Raw genomic sequence first — 23100 nt, 5'->3', positions numbered from 1 at the left:
TTCCCTGCGGCACCCTACTAGTTACTGATTGCAAACCTGAGAATGAACCATTTATCCCAACTCTGTTTTCTGTTAGTTAGCCAATCCTCTATCCATGCTAATATATTACCCCCAACCCCATGAACTTTTATCTTGTGCAGTAACCTTTTATGTGGCACCTTGTCAAATGCCTTCTGGAAGTCCAAATGCACCATATCCACTGGTTTCCCTTTATTCACCTTGTTCGTTACATCCTCTAGGAATTGTAGGAAATTTGTCAAACATGACTTCCTCTTCATAAATCCCTGCTGACTCTGCCTGACCGAATTATGCTTTTCCAAATGTCCTGCTACTGCTTCTTTAACAATGGACTCTAGCATTTTCTCAACTACAGATGTTTGACTAACTGGTCTATAGTTTCCTGCAGAGTGTGACAGGAAGGGACATGTGGTTTAATGTTAGCAGTGCAGCAGAGAATAAGGTCAAAGCAGAGAATAAACATAGAAACATAGAAAATAGTTGCAGGAGTAGGCCATTCAGCCCTTCGAGCCTGCACCACCATTCAATAAGATCATGGCTGATTGTTCACCTCAGTACCCCTTTCCTGCTTTCTCTCCATATCTCTTGATCTCTTTAGCCGTAAGGGCCACATCTAACTCCCTCTTGAATATATCCAATGAACTGGCATCAACAACTCTCTGCGGTAGGGAATTCCACAGGTTAACAACTCTCTGAGTGAAGAGGTTTCTCCTCATCTCGGTCCTAAATGGCTTACCCTTTATCCTTAGACTATGTCCCCTGGTTCTGGACTTCCCCAACATCGGGAACATTCTTCCTGCATCTAACCTGTCCAGTCCCGTCATAATTTTATATGTTTCTATCAGATCCCCTCTCATCCTTCCAAACTCCAGTGAATACAGACCCAGTCGATCCAGTCTCTCCTCATATGTCAGTCCTGCCATCCCGGGAATCAGTTTGGTGAACTTTCGCTGCACTCCCTCAATAGCAAGAACATCTTTCCTCAGATTAGGAGACAAAAACTAACACAATATTCCAGGTGAGGCCTCACCAAGGCCCTGTACAAATGAAGTAAGACCTCCCTGCTCCTATACTCAAATCCCCTAGCTATGAAGGCCAACATACCATTTGCCACCTTCAACGCCTGCTGTACCTGCATGACAACTTTCAATGACTGATATACCATGACACCCAGGTCTCATTGCACCTCCCCTATTCCTAATCTGCCGCCATTCAGATAATATTCTGCCTTCATGTTTTTGCCACCAAAGTGGATAACCTCACATTTATCCACATTATACTGCATCTGCCATGCGTTTGCCCACTCACCTAACCTGTCCAAGTCACCCTGCAGCCTCTTAGCATCCTCCTCACAGGTCACACCATCACCCAGTTTAGTGTCATCTGCAAACTTAGAGATATTACACTCAATTCCTTCATCTAAATCATTAATGTATATTGTAAAGAGCTGGGCTCCCAGCACTGAGCCCTGCGGCACCCCACTAGTCACTGCCTGCCATTCTGAAAAGGACCCGTTTATCCCAACTTTCTGCTTCCTGTCTGCCAACCCGTTCTCTATCCACATCAGTACATTACCCCCAATACCATGTGCTTTGACTTTGCACACCAATCTCTTGTGTGGGACCTTGTGAAAAGCCTTTTGAAAGTTGAAATGGTAAAAAATTAAATTAATTAGATAAAGGCTCTTTTTCTAAATGCATGGACCATTTGTTACAAGATAGACAAACTAGTGGCACAACAGAGAAAAATTTGTTTGATTTAATAGCCCTTATAGAGACATGGTTGCAAGATGCCCAAAGTTGGGAACTAAATGTTCCAGGGTACTTGATATTTTGAAAAGACAGACAGAATGTAAAGGAAGAGGGAGGGGGGGTGGTTGGTGGGGCTAGCCCTGATAATAAAGGATGACACAAGGACAGTAGAGAGAAAGAATATTGGCTCGGAAGTTCAGGAATTAGTGGGTGGAGATGAGGCGTAACAAGGGGCAGGGAACCACTGCGTATATAGGCCCTCTAACAGTAGCTATACCAGTGGACATAATATTAATCAAGAAATAGTAGGAGCTTGTAACAAAGGTAATGCAATAATCGTGGGGGACTTTAATCTTCATATAGACTGTACAAATCAAATTGATAAAGGTTGTCTGGAGGACGAGTTCATGGAATACATTCAGGACAGTTTCCTAGAACAATACGTCATGGAACCAACCAGGAAACAGGCTATTTTAGATGTAGTATTGTGTAATGAGACAGCATTAATTAGCAATCTTATAGTAAAGGACCCTCTGTGGCAGAGTGATCACAATACGATCGAATTTCACATTACATTTAAGAGTGATTTGTCTAAGTACGAAACTAGAGTCTTAAACTCAAATGAAGCCAATTACATAGGTATGATGAGCAAGTTGGCTAAGGTAGATTAGCAAAATAGATTAAAAGGTATAGCAGTACATAAGCAGTGGCTAGCATTTCAAGAAATATTTCATAATTCTCAACAAAAATACATTCCATTGAGAAACAAAAACTACACAGGAAAAGTTATCCATCTGTGGCTAACTAAAGAAGTTAAGGATAGCATTAGATTGAAGGAAGAAGCTTGTAATGTTGTGTAGAATAGTAAGCCTGAGGATTGGGAGAGTTTTAGAAACCAGCAACGGGTGACCAAAATATTGATAAAATGGGAAAAAAATAGACTGAGAAAACTAGCAAGAAATATAAAAACAGATTGTAAGAGCTACAAATATGTAAAAAGGAAGAGAGTAGCAAAAGTAAACATTGGCCCCTTAGAGACTGAGGCAGGAGTAATTATTATGGGGAATAAGGAAATGGCAGAAATGTCAAACAAATATTTTGTATTTGTCTTCACAGTAGAAGATACTAAAATCATACCTAAGATGGTGAGAAACCAATGGTCTAATGAGGGCGAGGAACTTGATGTAATTCATATAAGTAGAGAAAAAGTACGAGAAACTAATGGGACTAAAAGCCAACAAATCCCCTGGACCTGACGGCCTACATACTAGGGATCTAAAAGAAGAGGCTGCAGAGATAATGGATGCATTGGTTTTGATCTTTCAAAACTCCCTAGATTCTAGAACCGTCCCAGCAGATTGGAAGGTAGCAAATGTAACACCGCTATTCAAGAAAGGAGCGAAAGAGAAAACGGGGAACTACAGGCTAGTTAGCCTGACATCAGTCGTCGGGAAAATGCTGCAATCCATTGTTAAGGACGTGGTATCAGGGCATTTAGAAAATCATAAAATGATTAGACCGAGTCAACAAGGTTTTATGAAATGGAAATCGTGTGAGACAAATTTATTAGAGTTTTTTGAGGATGTAACTAACAGGGTAGATAAAGGGGAACCAGTGGATGTAGTATATTTGGATTTCCAAAAGGTATTTGATAAGGTGTCACATAAAAGATTATTACACAAGGTAAGGACTCATTAGATCTAAGGTAATGTATTAGCAATGATTGAGGATTGGTTAGCGGACAGAATACAGTGAATAGGGATAAACAGGTTGGTAGGCTGAAACTGGTGGGGTGCCGCAAGGGTCAGTGCTGGGGCCTCAGCTATTTACAATCTATATTAATGGCTTTGATGAAGGGACTGAGTTTAATGTATCTAAGTTTGCTGACTATACAAAGCTAGGTGGGACAATAAGCTGTGAGGAGAACACAAAGCATCTACAAAGGGATATAGATAGACTGAGTGAGTGGGCAGTATGGTGGCAGATGGAATATAATGTGGGGAAATGTGAGATTGTTCACTTTGGTAGGAAGAATTAAAAAAAACACTATTTTTTTTAAATGTTGGTGTACAGAGAGATTTGGATGTCCTTGTGGAAGAAACTCAAAGTTAGGATGCAGGTATAGGGAAAGCAAATGCAGTGTTGTTCTTCATTGCAAGTGGGTTGGAGTATAAGAATAAGGAAGACTTGCTGCAATTGTATAGGGCCTTAGTGAGACCACGTGGAGAACTGTGCAGTTTTGGTCTCATTATCTAAGGAAGTATGTACTTGCCTTGGAGGCGGTACTACAGAGGTTCACTAGATTGATTCCTGGGATGAGACACATCTTATGATGAGAGATTGTGTGGAATGGTCCTATACTCTCAGGGGTTTAGGAGAATGAGAGGTGATCTCATTGAAACATACAAGATTCTGAAGGGTAGATGCTGAGAGGTTGTTTCCCCTGGCAGAAGTGTCAAAAACTAGAGGGCACAGTCTCAAGATAAGGGTCGGCCATTTATGACAGAGATGAGGAGGAATTTCTTCACTCAGAGGGTTGGGAATCTTTGGAATTCACTGCCCCAGATGGCTTTGGATGCTGGGTCTCCGAACATATTCAAGGCTGAGATAGATAGATTTTTGGGGTCTAGGGGAATCGAGGGATATGGAGATCGGGCGGGAAAGTGGAGTTGAGGTAAATGATCAGCCCTGATCTTAATGAATGGAGAAGCAGGCTCGCGGGGCTGTATAAGAACATAAGATATAGGAGCAAGAGTCGGCTATTTGGCCCCTCGAGCCTGCTCCGCCATTCAATAAGATAATGGCTGATCTGATCATGGACTCGGCTCCATTTCTCTGCCCGCTCCCCATAACCCTTTACTCCCTTATTGCTCAAAAAATCTGTCTATCTCTGCTTTAAATATATTCAATGACCCAGCCTCCACAGCTCTCTGGGGCAGAGAATTCCACAGATTTACAACCCTCTGAGAGAAGAAATTTCTCCTCATCTCAGTTTTAAATAGGCGGCCCCTCTCTGCGACTATGTCACCTAGTTTTAGCGTTCCCTATGAATGGAAATATCCTCTCTGCATCCACCTTGTCGAGCCCCCTCATTATCTTATATGTTTCAATAAGATCACCTCATTCTTCTGAACTCCAATATGTATAGGCCCAACCTATTCAAGCTATCTTCATAAGTGAACCCCCTCATCTCCAGAATCAACCTAGTCAACTTTCTCTGAACAGCCTCCAATGCAAGTATATCCTTTCTTAAATAAGGAGACCAAAACTGTTATATATGTAATCCTTGAAAGTCCTGTGTAACCACCAGAATCTCAGAATCCCTTGGGAGCACCTGTACCTAAGGAGGCCTCACAGGCTGGAGAGGCACTTGGAGACCTGTAATAAAAGACTAAGGTCACACTTTACTTTGAGCTCATAGTATCTGGTCAGACTCTTTATTCATACATAACAACTGGCGATGAGATACAGATGACGAACCCAATGATGCAGAGAACAGTGGGCATCCTGGAGAAATTTTCGGAAGGAGATGATTGGGAAACCTTCGTGGAGCGACTCGACCAATATTTCGTGGCCAACGAGCTGGAAGGAGAAGCACATGCTGCCCAAGGAAGGGCGATTCTCCTCACCATTTGCGGGGCACCAACGTATGGCCTCATGAAAAATTTGCTTGCTCCAGCGAAACCCACAGAGAAATCGTACGATGATTTGTGCACACTAGTCCCGGAGCATCTGAACCAGAAGGAAAGCGTTCTGATGGCGAGCTAACGGTTCGACATGTACAAAAGGTCTGAAGGCCGGCAAGTGGCGAGTTATGTCGACGAGCTAGGACACCTTGCAGGACATTGCAAATTTGAAGGACATTTGGAGCACATGGTCAGGGACTTCTTTGTACTTGGCATTGGCCATGAAGTAATACTTCGCAAACTATTGACTATAGAGACCCCAACCTTGAGTAAAGCCGCAGCGATAGCCCAGGTGTTCATTGCCACCAGTGACAATACCAAGCAAATCTCTCAGCACATGAGTGCTGCTACAAGTACTGTGAACAAAGTAATGTTGTTTTCGAATCACAACATACAGGGCAGGCCTCACATGCCTGCAGCTGCATGTCCACAGATATCTGAGTCCACCAACAAGGGTGATGAATGCTAGGCCATTTACACTTTGTTGGCGCTGCGGGGATGATCATCATTTCCATTCATGCCATTTCAAAGAATACGTCTGCAAGGGCTGTGGAACAATGGGACATCTCCAACGTATGTGCAGGCAAGCTGCAAACCCTGCTAATCCTGCAAACCACCATGTTGCAGAGGAGGACAGATTCACACAGATCACGACGAACCAGAGCCTCAGACCGTGGAGGCAGAGGTATATAGGTTGCACACATTTACCACAAAGTGTCCCCCGATAATGCTGAAGGTTGAATTAAATGGACTCCCGGTGTCAATGGAGCTGAACACTGGCATGAGCCAGTCCATTATGAGCAAAAAGACCTTCGATAAATTGTGGTGCAGCAAGGCCTCAAGGCCAGTCCTGACTCCCATTCGCACTAAACTGAGAAGTTACACAAAGGAACTGATTCCCATAATCGGCAGTGCTACTGTAAAGGTCTCCTACGATGGAGCGGTGCATTTATTACCGCTCTGGGTGGTACCGGGCGATGGTCATACGCTGCTCGGCAGGAGCTGGCTGGGAAAAATACGCTAGAACTGGGACGACGTCCGAGCGCTCTCGTCCGTCGATGACACTTTGTGTGCCCAGGTCTTAAACAAGTTCCCCTCGCTGTTCGAACTAGGCATCGGGAAGTTCCAAGGAGCAAAAGTGCAGATCCACCTAATTCCGTGGACACGACCCATCCATCACAAGGCAAGAGCAGTACCGTATATGATGAGATCGAGCCTCACCCACTGCAACGAGAGGGCATCGTTTCGTCGATTGAACTCAACAAATGGGCCAGTCTGATTGTTCTAGTCCTCGAGGCAGACGGCACCGTCAGAATCTGTGGCGATTAGAAATTAACTATCAATTGTTTCTCCCTGCAGGATCAATACCCACTACCAAAGTCAGACGACCTTTTTTGTGACGCTGGCGGGAGGAAAGACATTCACAAAGCTGGACTTGACCTCGGCCTACATGAAGAGCTGGAAGAATCATTGAAGAGCCTCACCTGCATCAACATGCACAAAGGTCTCTTCATTTACAACAGATGCCCATTTGGGATTCGAAAAGCCGCGGCGATATTCCAGAGAAACATGGAAAGCTTACTGAAGTCGGTCCCACGCACAGTGGTCTTCCAGGACAACATCTTGGTTACAGGTTGGGACACATTTGAGCATCTGCAGAACCTGGAGGAGATTCTTAGTCGGCTCAACCACGTGGGGCTCAGGTTAAAATGCTCGAAGTGCGTTTTCCTGGTACCTGAAGTGGAGTTCCTGGGGAGGAGAATCACGGCAGATGGCATCAGGCCACCGATTCGAACACAAAGGCAACCGAGAATGCACAGAGGCCACAGAACGTGACAGAGCTGCGGTCGGTTTGAGGATTCCTGAACTACTTTGGTAACTTCTTACCGGGCCTCAGCACACTTAGAACTACTGCATGCCTTACTGTGTAAAGGAGACGAATTGGTATCGGGGAAAAAGCCAAGAAAATGCCTTTGTAAAAGCTAGAAAACTGTTATGCTCAAACAAATTGCAACTGGTTGCGTATGCATCCAGAAGTCTGTCTAAGGCTGAGAGGGCCTACAGCATGACTGAAAAAGAAGCGTTATCATGTGTTTAACATAGAAACATAGAAAATAGGTGCAGGAGTAGGCCATTCGGCCCTTCGAGCCTGCACCACCATTCAATAAGATCATGGCTGATCATTCCCTCAGTACCCCTTTCCTGCTTTCTCTCCATAAATTCTTGATCCCTTTAGCCATAAGGGCCATATCTAACTCCCCATTGAATATATCCAATGATCTGGCATCAATAACTCACTACGGTAGAGAATTCCACAGGTTAACAACTCTGAAGAATTTCTCCTCATCTCAGTCCTAAATGGCCTACCCCTTATCCTTAGACTATGTCCCCGGTTCTGGACTTCCCCAACATCGGGAACATTCTTCCTGCATCTAACATGTCCAGTCCCGTCAGAATCTTATATTTTTCTATGAGATCCCCTCTCATCCTTCTAAACTCCAGTGAATAAAGGCCCAGTTGATCCAATCTCTCCTCATATATCAGTCCCGCCATCCCGGGTATCAGTCTGGTGAACCTTCGCTGCACTCCCTCATTAGCAAGAGCCTCCTTCCTCAGATTAGGACACCAAAACTGAACACAATATTCCAGGTGAGGCCTCACCAAGGCCCTGTACAACTGCAGTAAGACCTCCCTGCTCCTATACTCAAATCCTTAAACAAAGGGGACTACAGTGGGATGAGGGCAGAGTTGGCTAAAGTAGACTGGAAATACAGACTAAACGGTGGCACAATTGAGAAACAGTGGAGGACTTTTAAGGAGCTCTTTCATAGTGTGCAACAAAAATATATTCCAGTGGAAAAAGAAGGGCGGTAAGAGAAGGGATAACCAGCCGTGGATAACCAAGGAAATAAAGGAGAGTATCAAATCAAAGACCAATGTGTATAAGGTGGCCAAGGTTAGTGGGAAACTAGAGGATTGGGAAAATTTTAAACAACAGCAAAGAATGACTAAAAAAGCAATAAAGAAAGAAAGGAAAGATAGATTACGAAGGTAAACTTGCGCAAAACATAAACACAGATAGTAAAAGCTTTTACAGATATATAAAACGGAAAAGAGTGACTAAAGTAAATGTTGGTCCCTTAGAAGATGAGAAGGGGGATTTAATAATGGGAAATGTGGAAATGGCTGAGATCTTAAACAATTATTTTGCTTCGGTCTTCACAGTGGAAGACACAAAAACCATGCCAAAAATTGCTGGTCACGGGAATGTGGGAAGGGAGGACCTTGAGACAATCACTATCACTAGGGGGGTAGTGCTGGACAGACTAATGGGACTCAAGGTAGACAAGTCCCCTAGTCCTGATGAAATGCGTCCCAGGATATTAAAAGAGATGGCGGAAGTTATAGCAGATGCATTCGTTATAATCTACCAAAATTCTCTGGACTCTGGGGAGGTACCAGCGGATTCGAAAGCAGCTAATGTAACGCCTCTGTTTAAAAAAAGGGGGCAGACAAAAGGCAGGTAACTATAGGCCGGTTAGTTTAACATCTGTAGTGGGGAAAATGCTTGAAACTATCATTAAGGAAGAAATAGCGGGACATCTAGATAGGAATAGTGCAATCAAGCAGACGCAGCATGGATTCATGAAAGGGAAATCATGTTTAACTAATTTACTGGAATTCTTTGAGGATATAACAAGCATGGTGGATAGAGGTGTACCGATGGATGTGGTGTATTTAGATTTCCAAAAGGCATTCGATAAGGTGCCACACAAAAGGTTACTGCAGAAGATAGAGGTACGTGGAGTCAGAGGAAATGTATTAGCATGGATCGAGAATTGGCTGGTGAACAGAAAGCAGAGAGTCTGGATAAATGGGTCCTTTTCGGGTTGGAAATCGGTGGTTAGTGGTGTGCCCAGGGATCGGTGCTGGGACCACAACTGTTTACAATTTACATAGATGACTGAGAAGAGGGGACAGAGTGTTGTGTAACAACATTTGCAGATGGCACAAAGATTAGTGGGAAAGCGGGTTGTGTAGAGGACACAGAGAGGCTGCAAAGAGATTTGGATAGGTTAAGCGAATGGGCTAAGGTTTGGCAGATGGAATACAATGTCGAAAAGTGTGAGGTCATCCACCTTGGGGGGGGGGGGGGGGGGGAAACAGTAAAAGGGAATATTATTTGAATGGGGAGAAATTACAGCATGCTGAGGTGCAGAGGGACCTGGGGGTCCTTGTGCATGAAACTCTTTTGAGTTCCTTGTGCATGAATCCCAAAAAGTTAGTTTGCAGGTGTAGCAGATAATCAGGAAGGCGAATGGAATGTTGGCCTTCATTGCGAGAGGGATGGAGTACAAAAGCAGGGAGGTCCTGCTGCAACTGTATAGGGTATTGGTAAGGCCGCACCTGGAGTACTGCGTGCAGTTTTGGTCACCTTACTTAAGGAAGGATATACTGGCTTTGGAGGGGGTACAGAGACGATTCACGAGGCTGATTCCGGAGATGAGGGGGTTACCTTATGATGATAGATTGAGTAGACTGGGTCTTTACTCGTTGGAGTTCAGAAGGATGAGGGGTGATCTTATAGAAACATTTAAAATCATGAAAGGGATGGACAGGATAGAGGCAGAGAGGTTGTTTCCACTGGTAGGGGAGACTAGAACTAGGGGGCACAGCCTCAAAATAGGGGGGAGCCAATTTAAAACCGAGTTGAGAAGGAATTTCTTCTCCCAGAGGGTTGTGAATCTGTGGAATTCTCTGCCCAAGGAAGCAGTTGAGGCTAGCTCATTGAATGTATTCAAATCACAGATAGATAGATTTTTAACTAATAAGGAAATTAAGGGTTACAGGGAGCGGGCGGGTAAGTCGAGCTGAGTCCACGGCCAGATCAGCCATGATCTTATTGAATGGTGGAGCAGGTTCGAGGGGCTAGATGGCCTACTCCTGTTCCTAATTCTTATGTTCTTATGTTCCTTTCGCTATGAAGGCCAACATGCCATTTTCCTTCTTCACCGCCTGCTGTACCTGCATGCCAACTTTCAATGACTGATGAACCATGACACCCAGGTCTCGTTGCACTTCCTCCTTTCCTAATCTGCTGCCATTCAGATAATATTCTGCCTTTGTGTTTTTTGCCCCCAAAGTGGATAACTTCACATTTATCCACATTATACTGCATCTGACGGGTTTAGACAGGTTAGATGCAGGAAGAATGTTCCCAATGTTGGGGAAGTCCAGAACCAGGGGTCACAATCTAAGGATAAGGGGTAAGCCATTTAGGACTGAGATGAGGAGAATCTTCTTCACCCAGAGTGGTGAACCTGTGGAATTCTCTACCACAGAAAGTTGTTGAGGCCAATTCACTAAATATATTCAAAAAGGAGTTAGATGTAGTCCTTACTACTAGGGGGATCAAGGGGTATGGTGAGAAAGCAGGAATGGGGTACTGAAGTTGCATGTTCAGCCATGAACTCATTGAATGGCGGTGCAGGCTCGAAGGGCCAAATGGCCTACTCCTGCACCTATTTTCTATGTTTCTATCTGCCATGCATTTGTCCACTCACCTAACCTGTCCACGTCACCCTGCAGCCTCCTAGCATCCCCGTCACAGTTCACACCACCACCCAGTTTAGTGTCATCTGCAAACTTGGAGATATTACACTCAATTCCTTCATCTAAATCATGAATGTATATTGTAAAGAGCTGGGGTCCCAGCACTGAGCCCTGCGGCACTCCATGAGTCACTGTCTGCCATTCTGAAAAGGACCCGTTATTCCCGACTCTCTGCCAACCAGTTCTCTATCTACATCAGGTACCAACGATATAGGTAAGAAGCGGGAAGAGGTCCTGCAAGCTGAATTTAGAGAGCGAGAAGTTAAATTAAAAAGTAGGACCTCAAAGGTAGTAATCTCTGGATTGCTATCAGAGTAGAGGGAGCAGGATAGTTAGAACAAATACGTGGCTTGAGCAGTGGTGCAAGAGGGAGGGATTCAAATTCCTGGGACATTGGAACCAGTTCTGGGGGAAGTGGGACCTGTACAAAAGGCACAGTCTGCACTTGGGTAGGACTGGAACTGATGTCCTGGGGCTAACATTTGCTAATGCAGTGCAGGAGTGTTTAAACTAATATGGCAGGGGGATGGGAACCTATGCAGTGAGATAGGGCGAAGTAATGTGGAGTCAGAAACAGATGGTAGAAAGGTAAAAAGCAATAGTGGAAGGCCGAGTAAACAAAGGCAAGAAACAAAAATGGCCACACTACATCATAATTCTAAAAGGACAAAGGGTGTTTAAAAAAAAAAAACAAGCCTGAAGGCTTTGTGTCTTAATGCAAGGACTTTCCGTAATAAGGTGGATGAATTAACTGTGCAAATAGATGTTAACAGATATGATGTGATTGAGATTACAGAGACGTGGCTCCAGGATGATCAGGGCTGGGAACTCAACATCCATGGGTATTCAACATTCAGGAACGATAGAATAAAAGGAAAAGGAGGTGGGGTAGCATTGCTGGTTAAAGAGGAGATTAATGCAATAGTTAGGAAGGACATTAGCTTGGATGATGTGGAATCTATATGGGTAGAGCTGCAGAACACCAAAGGGCAAAAAACGTTAGTGGGAGTTGTGTACAGACCTCCAAACAGTAGTAGTGATGTTGGGGAGGGCATCAAACAGGAAATTAGGGGTGCATGCAATAAAGGTGCAGCAGTTATCATGGGTGACTTTAATATGCATATAGATTGGGCTAACCAAACTAGAAGCAATACGGGAGAGGAGGATTTCCTGGAGTGCATAAGGGATGGTTTTCTAGACCAATATGTCGAGGAACCAACTAGCGGGGAGGCCATCTTAGACTGGGTGTTGTGTAATGAGAGAGGATTAATTAGCAATCTCGTTGTGCGAGGCACCTTGGGGAAGAGTGACCATAATATGGTGGAATTCTACATTAGGATGGAGAATGAAACAGTTAATTCAGAGACCATGGTCCAGAACTTAAAGAAGGGTAACTTTGAAGGTATGAGGCGTGAATTGGCTAGGATAGATTGGCGAATGATACTTAAGGGGTTGACTGTGGATGGGCAATGGCAGACATTTAGAGACCGCATGGATGAACTACAACAATTGTACATCCCTGTCTGGCGTAAAAATAAAAAAGGGAAGGTGGCTCAACCGTGGCTATCAAGGGAAATCAGGGATAGTTATTAAAGCCAAGGAAGTGGCATACAAATTGGCCAGAAATAGCAGTGAACCCAGGGACTGGGAGAAATTTAGAACTCAGCAGAGGAGGACAAAGGGTTTGATTAGGGCAAGGAAAATAGAGTATGAGAGGAAGCTTGCAGGGAACATTAAGACGGACTGCAAAAGTTTCTATCGATATGTAAAGAGAAAAAGGTTAGTAAAGACAAACGTAGGTCCCCTGCAGTCAGAATCAGGGGAAGTCATAACGGGGAACAAAAAAATGGCAGACCAATTGAACAAGTACTTTGGTTCGGTATTCACTAAGGAGGACACAAATAACCTTCTGGATATAAAAGGGATCAGAGGGTCTAGTAAGGAGGAGGAACTGAGGGAAATCCTTATTAGTCGGGAAATTGTGTTGGGGAAATTGATGGGATTGAAGCCCGATAAATCCCCAGGGCCTGATGGACTGCATCCCAGAGTACTTAAGGAGGTGGCCTTGGAAATAGCGGATGCATTGACAGTCATTTTCCAACATTGCATAGACTCTGGATCAGTTCCTATGGAGTGGAGGGTAGCCAATGTAACCCCACTTTTTAAAAAAGGAAGGAGAGAGAAAACAGGGAATTATAGACCGGTCAGCCTGACATCAGTAATGTGTAAAATGATGGAATCAATTATTAAGGATGTCATAGCAGCGCATTTGGAAAGAGGTGACATGATAGGTCCAAGTCAGCATAGATTTGTGAAAGGGAAATCATGCTTGACAAATCTTCTGGAATTTTTTGAGGATGTTTTCAGTCGAGTGGACAAGGGAGAACCAGTTGATGTGGTGTATTTGGACTTTCAGAAGGCTTTCGACAAGGTCCCACACAAGAGATTAATGTGCAAAGTTAAAGCACATGGGATTGGGGGTAGTGTGCTGATGTGGTTTGAGAACTGGTTGTCAGACAGGAAACAAAGAGTAGGGGTAAATGGATACTTTTCAGAATGGCAGGCAGTGACTAGTGGGGTACTGCAAGGTTCTGTGCTGGGGCCCCAGCTGTTTACATTGTACATTAATGATTTAGACAAGGGGATTAAATGTAGTATCTCCAAATTTGTGAATGACACTGAGTTGGGTGGCAGTGTGAGCTGCGAGGAGGATGTTATGAGGCTGCAGAGTGACTTGGATTGTTTAGGTGAGTGGGCAAGTGCATGGCACATGAAGTTTTATGTGGATAAATGTGAGGTTATCCACTTTGGTGGTAAAAACAGAGAGACAGACTATTATCTGAATGGTGACAGATTAGGAAAAGGGGAGTTGCAACGAGATCTGGGTGTCATGGTACATCAGTCATTGAAGGTTGGCATGCAGGTACAGCAGGCGGTTAAGAAAGCAAATGGCATGTTGGCCTTCATAGCGAGGGGATTTGAGTACAGGGGCAGGGAGGTGTTCCTACAGTTGTACAGGGCCTTGGTGAGACCACACCTGGAGTATTGTGTACAGTTTTGGTCTCCTAACTTGAGGAAGGACATTCTTGTTATTGAGGGAGTGTAGCGAAGGTTCACCAGATTGATTCCTGGGATGGCGGGACTGACATATCAAGAAAGACTGGATCAACTGGGCTTGTATTCACTGGAGTTCAGAAGAATGAGAGGGGATCTCATAGAAACGTTTAAAATTCTGACGGGTTTAGACAGGTTAGATGCAGGAAGAATGTTCCCAATGTTGGGGAAGTCCAGAACCAGGGGTCACAGTCTAAGGATAAGGGGTAAGCCATTTAGGACCGAGATGAGGAGAAACTTCTTCACCCAGAGAGTGGTGAACCTGTGGAATTCTCTATCACAGAAAATTGTTGAGGCCAATTCACTAAATTTATTCAAAAAGTATTTCGATGTAGTCCTTACTACTAGGGGAATCAAGGGGTATGGCGAGAAAGCAGGAATGGGGAACTGAAGTTGCATGTTCAGCCATGAACTCACTGAATGGTGGTGCAGGCTCGAAGGGCCGAATGGCCTACTCCTGCATCTATTTTCTATGTTTCTATTACCCCCAATACCATGTGCATTGATTTTGCACAGCAATTTCTTCTGTGGGATCTTGTCAAAGGCCTTTTGAAAGTCCAAACACACCACATCCACTGGTTCTCCCTTGTTCACCCGACTAGTTACAATCCCCAAAAATTCTAGAAGATTTGTCAAGCATGATTTCCCCTTCATAAATCCATGCTGACTTGGACCAATTCTGTCACTGCTTTCCAAATGCGTTGCGATTTCATCTTTAATAATTGATTCCAACATTTTCCCCACTACTGATGTCAGACTAACTGGTCTATAATTACCCATTTTCTCTCTTCCCTCCTTTTTTAAACCGTGGTGTTACATTAGCTACCCTCCGGTCCATAGGAACTGATCGAGAGTCGATAGACTGTTGGAAAATGATCACCAATGCATCTGCTATTTCTTTGGCCACTTCCTTAAGTACTCTGTGATGCAGACTGTCAGGAACTGGGGATTTATCTGCCTTCAATCCCATCAATTTCCCTAACACAATTTCCCAACCAATAAGGATATCCTTCGTTCCTCCTCCTCTAGACCCTCGGACTCCTAGTATTTCTGGAAGGTTATTGGTGTCTTCTTTCGTGTAAACAGAACCAAAGTATTTGTTTAACTGGTCCGCCATTTCTTTGTTCCCCATTATAAATTCACCTGAATCTGACTGCAGGGGACCTATGTTTGTTTTCACTAATCTTTTTCTCTTCACATATCTATCGAAACTTTTGCAGTCAGTTTTTATATTCCCAGCAAGCTTCCTCACATACTCTATTTCTCCCCTCCTAATTAAACCCTTTGTCCTCCTCTGCTGTATTGCAAAATTCTCCCAGTCCTCAGGTTTGCTGCTTTTTCTGACCAATTTATATGCCTCTTCTTTGGATTTAACACTATCCTTAATTTCCCTTCTTAACCACGGTTGAGCCACCTTCCCCGTTTTATTTTTACTCTAGACAGGGATGTACAATTGTTAAGTTCATCCATGTGATCTTTAAATGTTTGCCATTGCCTATCCACTGCCAACCCTTTAAGTATCACTTGCCAGTCTATTCTCGCCAATTCACGTCTAATACCATCGAAGTTACCTTTCCCCAAGTTCAGGACCCTCGTCTCTGAATTAACTGTGTCACTCTCCATCTTAATGAAGAATTCTACCATATTATGGTCACTCTTCCCCAAGAGGCCTCGCACAACAAGATTGCTAATTAGTCTTTTCTCATTACACATCACCCAGTCGAGGATGGCCAGCCCTCTAGTTGGTTCCGCGACATAGTGGTCGAGAAAACCATCCCTAATACACTCCAGGAAATCCTCTTCCACCGTATTGCTACCAGTTTGGTTAGCCCAGTCAATATGTAGACTAAAGTCGCCCATGATAACTGCTGTACCTTTATTGCACGCATCTCTAATTTCTTGTTTGATGCTGTCCCCATCCTAATTACTACTGTATGGGTAAAGAAAATGTATCAATATCTGTTTGGGCTCAAATTTGAATTGGAAACTGACCATAAGCCGCTTATATCCCTCCTTTTCTGAAAGTAAGGGGATAAATACGAAAGCATCGGCCCTCATCCAGATAAGGGCGCTCATGTTGTCCGCATACAACTACGCCATCCGCCACAGGCCAGGCACAGAAAATTGTGCCGATGCTCTCAGTAGGCTGCCATTGCCCACCATGGGGGTGGAAATGGCACAGCCTGCAGATTTAGTCATGGTAATGGAAGCATTCGAGAGTGCTTCCATTACCGTTACCGCCCGACAGATTAGAACCTGGACGAGCCAGGACCCCTTATTGTCCTTAGTAAAAAATTGTGTGCTTCACGGGAGCTGGTCCCATCTCCCATTAGAAATGCAGGAAGAGATAAAGCCGTACCAGCAGCGCAAAGCTGAAGGCAGACTGCCTTCCGTGGGGTAATCGGGTAGTGGTACCCAAAAAGGGCAGGGACACTTTCATTAGTGATCTCCACAGTACTCACCCAGGCATTGTAATGATGAAAGCAATAGCCAGATCCCACGCGTGGTGGCCCAGTATCGATGCGGAATTAAGAGTCGTGCATGCACAAATATAACACATATTCACAGTTAAGCAATACACCCAGGGAGGCGCCACTAAGTTTATGATCTTGGCCCTCCAAACCGTGGTCTAGGGTCCATGTCGACTATGCAGGCCCGTTCTTGGGTAAAATGTTCCTAGTGGTTGTAGATGCGTACTCCAAATAGATTGAATGTGTGATAATGTCGGCAAGCACGTCCGCTGCCACCACTGAAAGCCTGCGGGCCATGTTTGCCACGCACTGCCTGCCTGATGTCCTTGTGAGCGACAACGGGCCGTGTTTCACCAGTGTCGAGTTCAAAGAGTTCATGACCTGCAATGGGATCAAACATGTTACATCTGCCTCGTTCAAACCAGCCTCCAACGGTCAGGCAGAGAGAACAGTGCAAACAATCAAGCAGAGCTTGAAGAGGGTAACTGAAGGCTCACTGCAGACTCGCCTATCCCGAGTCCTGCTGAGTTACCGCACGAGACCCCACTCGCTTACTGGAATTCCACCCGCTGAACTGCTCATGAAAAGGGCACTTAAGACAAGACTCTTGTTAGTCCACCCTGATCTTCATGAACAGGTAGAGATCAGGCGGCTTCAACAAAGTACATATCATGATAGCGCAAATGTGTCATGCGAAATTGAAATTAATGATCCTGTATTTGTGTTGAACTATGGACAAGGTCCCAAGTGGCTTCCCGGCACTGTTGTAACCAAAGAGGGGAGTAGGGTGTTTCAGGTCAAACTTTCAAATGGACTCATCTACAGGAAACACTTGGACCAAACCAAATTCAGATTCATGGACTATCCAGAGCAACCCACATTAGACCCTACCTTTTTTGACCCCCCAACACACACACACACCAGTGGCAACTGACACAGCAGTTGACCACGAAGCAGAACCCATTACCCGCAGCAGCCCAGCAGGACTCACCACACCAGGCAGCCCAGCAAGGCCAGTTGCAAAGCAGCCAAGCGAGGGCCCAACAAACAACTCACCAAAACCAGCGTTTGCACCGAGACGATCAACCAGGGAAAGAAAGGCCCCAGATCGACTCGCCTTGTAAATAGTTACACTATTGACTTTTTGGGGGGGGGGGCGCGCAAGTGTTGTTATTTATGTAAACCTGTAAATATCTTGTGTAACCACCAGAGGGTTCATCCCCTGGAGTCCCAAGGGATCCCAGAATCCCTTGGGAGCACCTGTACTTAAGGAGACCTCATAGGCTGAAGAGGCACTCTGGTGACCTGTAATAAAAGACTAAGGTACACTTTGAGCTCACAGTATCTGGTCAGACTCTTTATTCATACATAACAAAAACTGTATGCAGTACTCCAGGTGTGGCCTTACCAATACCCTGTTCAGTTGTAGCAGGACCTCTCTGCTTTTATACTCTATCCCTCTTGCAATAAAGGCTAACATCCATTTGCCTTCCTGATTACCTGCTGTACCTGCATATTAACTTTTTGTGTTTCGTGCACAAGGATCCCCAGGTCCCGCTGTACTGCAGCACTTTGCAATTTTTCTCCATTTAAATTATAATTTGCTTTTCTATTATTTCTGCCAAAGTGGATAACCTCACACTTTCCCACATTATACTCCATCTGCCAAATGTTTGCCCACTTACGTAGCCTGTTTATATCCCTTTGCAGATTATTTGTGTCCTCCTCACAATTTGCTTTCCCACCCATATTTGTATCATCAGCAAACTTAGCTATATTACACTCGGTCCCTTCATCCAAGTCATTAATATAGATTGTAAATAGTTGAAGACATAGCATCGATTCCTGCGGCACCCCAGTAGTCACTGTTTGCCAACCGGAAAATGACCCATTTATTCCGACTCTCTGTTTTATGTTAGTTAGCTAATCCACTATCCATGCTAATATATTACCCCCAACCCCGTGAACTTTCTGCAGCCGCAGCTGCTCACTGGGATTGCGGGAACACTGCCTTTACATTTATAGGTAATGGAAAATGGAATGTTTAAGTTTTTTGTTGTAATATTATTAAAATCTAAACTGTTAGCAAGTTAACTTAGATATTTTTCAACCTTTTAGTGATTTATTTTGTGCAGCAAGCCGAGAGGTGTAGTGCTCACAGTGTTAGGATCAACGACTCCCAGGCACAACATGGATTAGCTTCCTCTTCCTCTCTACTGCCCCATCAAACATTCTTATTGCAGCCAGCTGAGATAGAGATTTTCATCACCTCCATCTGTGTTTTATTTGATCTTAGGTCTTAAATGTGAAAGGACAGTGCCTGACCCACTGCCCTGCTCAGTTCCCATCAGAGAGATGAGCCTTTCATCCCCTCTGTCTGAGGTTAGATTATACCCCAGGTCCCAGAGAGTGAAAGGACAGTGTTTGACAAGTATTTAGCCTTACAATGAAATTCTGAGTGGAGGTGGGGACTGGGCAGGGATCCCTGCTCACGGTGACACTGGAATGACTCTTTCTGATGTCGAATTGGGGTAGTTCTGGACAAAATGTCTGCTGAACCAAATGTCTGTGAAACAAAGTAAGGGAACTGGGAGTGGCTGAAAGATGCTGGTAAGATGATGGGCTGATCTCTGAGATTAAATACTGCAACATGCTGAGTACTGAGCTGTACAGACCAGTTCAGTTCCAGGTTCGATCGCTAGTCTTTTCTCAGGTAGGATGCTAAAATTGGTCTCAACATTTACGAAGACATCACTAACCAGCAACCCCTGCTGGAAAGGACGTGTAGGTGAGTGTCGTGTGAGAACAGGATTTGGCTCTGTGGTGATCTCTCCTAAAGTAACAATGATACTCAGCACTCACTGTCTGTGGGCTCACTATGAAAAATGGGTGAGGGTCTGGAGAGTGACAGTAAAACTATATCCCATTGAGAGTTAACACCTTTAGCAAGGAAGACAGGGGAAAAATCCATCAAAACATGTAGAGTTTAGAACACAGAAACAGGTCATTTAGACCAACCAGGCCATGTTGCCATTTGCCCTACACATGAGCAAATAGTCCTAATCACTTTTATCTGCCCTTTCCCCATATGCTTGAACCCCTTTTTCTTCATCTACCTACCCAATCTAATTTTTAATGTTGACATAGGCCCTGAATTTCCTCATTGTCTTCAATACATACGCCATTGTTACACCAAAAAGATTGAGGAAATTTGTGTTTGTCATGTACCTTACATTATTATATATAACTATATCCTAACATGCTATACATGACTGTAATAAGATATGACCTGTAACCACCAGCATACCTTACCACCAGGGGTGCACTTGCAAGAGACAGGTATATAAGGACAGGTCTCAGGCAAGTGCAGCATTCCAGAGCTGTGAAATAAAGGTGCAGGTCCAGAGTGACCTTGACTTCACTACATGTCTCGTGTGAATCTGTACTGAGGGGACAGGACTTTACAGTGGCGACGAGTTACGGGATTACAGAATCCACAGAATGGCGAACAACGGATCAGATGAAAAGTACAATGCGGGAGACAATTGGGAGGACTTTATAGAAAGGCTCCAGCAAAGCTTTGTAACCAAAGACTGGTTAGGCAAATATAAGGCAGACAAGAGAAGAGCCCATCTCTTGACCAGCTGTGGCTCGAAAACATATGCTTTAATGAAGGATCTGCTGGCACCAGTAACCAGCAAGCAAGTTGTTTGAAGAATTGAGCACACTGGTAAGAGACCACCTGAAGCCAGCAAGCAGCCTACACATGGCCAGACACAGGTTTGTGTTAGAAACCGACCACAAGCCCCTCACGTCCCTCCTATCCGAGAGCAAGGCAATAAACGGCAATGCCTCGGCGCGAATACAACGGTGGGCACTCATGCTGGCGTCCTACGACTATACCATAAGGCACAGACCAGGCACAGAGAACTGTGCCGTCGCGCTCAGCAGGTTACCCCTGGCAACCACGGAAGGATCTGACGAACAGGATCGCTAGTCATGGCAATCAATGCCTTTGAGTCCACAGGTTCGCCCATGACGGCTCGCCAAATCAGAGCTTGGACGGCCAGCGACCCCACGTTATCCTTAGTAAAAAGAACAGGTGACTGGGCAGAGGCTCGCGATGCCTGCCCGAGGAATTAAAACCTTTTCACAGGCGCATGCATGAGCTATCACTACAAGCATCTGCCTGATGTGGGGCAGCCAAGTAGTCATGCCTCTGCGAGGCAGAGAGGCATTTGTCCGGGAGCTCCACCGCGAGCACCCGGGGATCGTTCTCATGAAGGCCATAGCCAGATCCCACGTCTGGTAGCCTGGTATTGACGCGGACTTGGAGCTCTGCGTCCGAAGGTGCACCATTTGTGCCCAACTCAGCAATGCCCCCAGGGAGGCTCCACTGAGCCCCTGGCCTACCAAACCATGGTCGCGGGTGCTCGTAGACTATGAGGGCCCTTCATGGGCAAAATGTTCCTCATAGTTGTAGATGCATTTTCAAAGAGGATCGAATGCACCATTTTAAACTTGAGCACAACCTCCACCACTGTGGAGAGCCTCGCAACCATGTTTGCAACGCACGGAATCCCTGACATATTGGTCAGTGACAATGGTCCGTGCTTCACCAGCGCAGAATTCCAAGACTTTATAATTGACCACGGCATAAATCACGTCAAGACGGCACCATTCAAGCCGGCCTCCAACAGCCAGGTGGAGAGAGCAGTGCAAATCATTAAACAAGGCATGCTTAAAATCCAAGGTCCGACGCTGCAGGGTCGCCTGTCGCGACTGCTGCTGGCATACAGTTCTCGTCCGCACTCACTGACTGGGATCCCCTCCAGAGCAACTGTTGATAAAAAGGACTTTAAAAACAAGGCTCTCATTAATCCTCCCAGACATGCACAAAATCATTGAGGCAAAGCGCTGTAAGCTGACTGAGTACCATGACAGAAATTCGAGGGGGAGATGGAATGAGATAGGGGACAAAGTGTTTGTACTAAACTATGGCAGGGGTCCCAAATGGCTTGCAGGGAAAGTAACGGGCAAGGAAGGAAACAGGCTACTAGTAGTACAAATGGACAATGGCAAAACCTGCTGGAGGCTTTTAGACCAAGTCAAAAGCAGATTTACCAACAACACTGTGGAACCAGAGGCAGACTACAATGTGGAACTCGCACCACACCTGGTGGACAGACAGAGGGAACAACCTGAGGAAAGGGCAATCCCAACAGACAGCCCAGGCGAGTCAACAACTATCACACCAATCGAAACAGAGACCCAGGCGAGATACCAGCAACCACACCCAAAGAAAAAAAGACACCAAGGCAAACAACTGAACCACAACTCAGACGCTCCACGCGAGAGCATAGACCACCTGAGAGACTGAATCTATAAAGACAATAAGACCTTGGGGGAGGGTGATGTCATGTATCTTACATTATTATATATAACTGTATCCTAACATGCTATACATGACTGTAATAAGATATGACCTGTAACCACCAGCATACCTTACCACCAGGGGTGCACTTGCAAGAGACAGGTATATAAGGACAGGTCTCAGGCAAATGCAGCATTCCAGAGCTGTGAAATAAAGGTGCAGGTCCAGAGTGACCTTGTCTTCACTACATGCCTCTTGTGAATCTGTACTGAGGGGACAGGACTTTACAGCGTTCTAGTACATTACACCACTTATTTGCTGTTATTGCGTGAAACACAAATTTCCGTGGTCTTTTCAACAGTTCAAATCTTACACTCATCAAAGCTCCTCAGGATCCATTTGCATAGCTGCACTGTTCAAGTACATGAAAGCTTCCTGCCTTTACATTGCTTTTGGAGTCCGATATAAATTTCCATCCAAATGAAACGGTCTACCAGATCCTCCATCATTTCAAACAACTGTAACAACGGAGCTGGTGATCGGAAGACGCCATCAACTTCACTGACTGACTGCAGGCTTCTGAGGAACTATTCTTAATCCATCGCTGAACTAATACCAGAGCTTTCATTTACCATAATGATTTCCTCTCTTCCCAGAAATTTTTTTGGCACCTTCGACTTGTATCCCTCCAAACCCACACTCAGATCGATTCCGGACAAAAGATGGAATTCCCCATGGAGATACCACTTTGTGCTATCATAATGGAGGAGGATTTTCAGTAGCAGTGTATCCAGGCCTGGAGAATCAGGCAGCATGGCCAAGGACAGAAGCCCACTCGATACGACACTCCCCAATGTGTGTACAGACCACGGTGGTCCTATGAGGACCTCTCTGAGGAGTTGTGCACCCAATGGCTGTGCCTCTCTAAGGATGCCATTGGGTAACTTTGCCAACTTCATCACAAAGATCTGCAGACTTGCTCTACTGCCCTAATGCTCTGTCCATAGCAACTAAAATGACATGCAGCAGAGGCACAAAGGCAGGAACTTCTACAGGATAGCTAGATTCCCCAG

The 23100-nt window shown here is 45.0% G+C and overlaps 1 protein-coding gene across 2 annotated transcripts in view; it reads right to left on the bottom strand.

The window, feature by feature from the left end:
* The window catches only part of LOC139275325 (uro-adherence factor A), a 292625-nt gene that overhangs the window by 83486 nt on the left and 186039 nt on the right, over window positions 1-23100 (bottom strand). The window lies entirely within an intron of this gene.

Source organism: Pristiophorus japonicus, chromosome 10, assembly GCF_044704955.1.
Source record: "Pristiophorus japonicus isolate sPriJap1 chromosome 10, sPriJap1.hap1, whole genome shotgun sequence".
NCBI lineage: Eukaryota > Metazoa > Chordata > Chondrichthyes > Pristiophoridae > Pristiophorus > Pristiophorus japonicus.
Note: the sequence above shows the minus strand (reverse complement) of the source record. Positions and strands in the feature narration are given on the sequence as shown.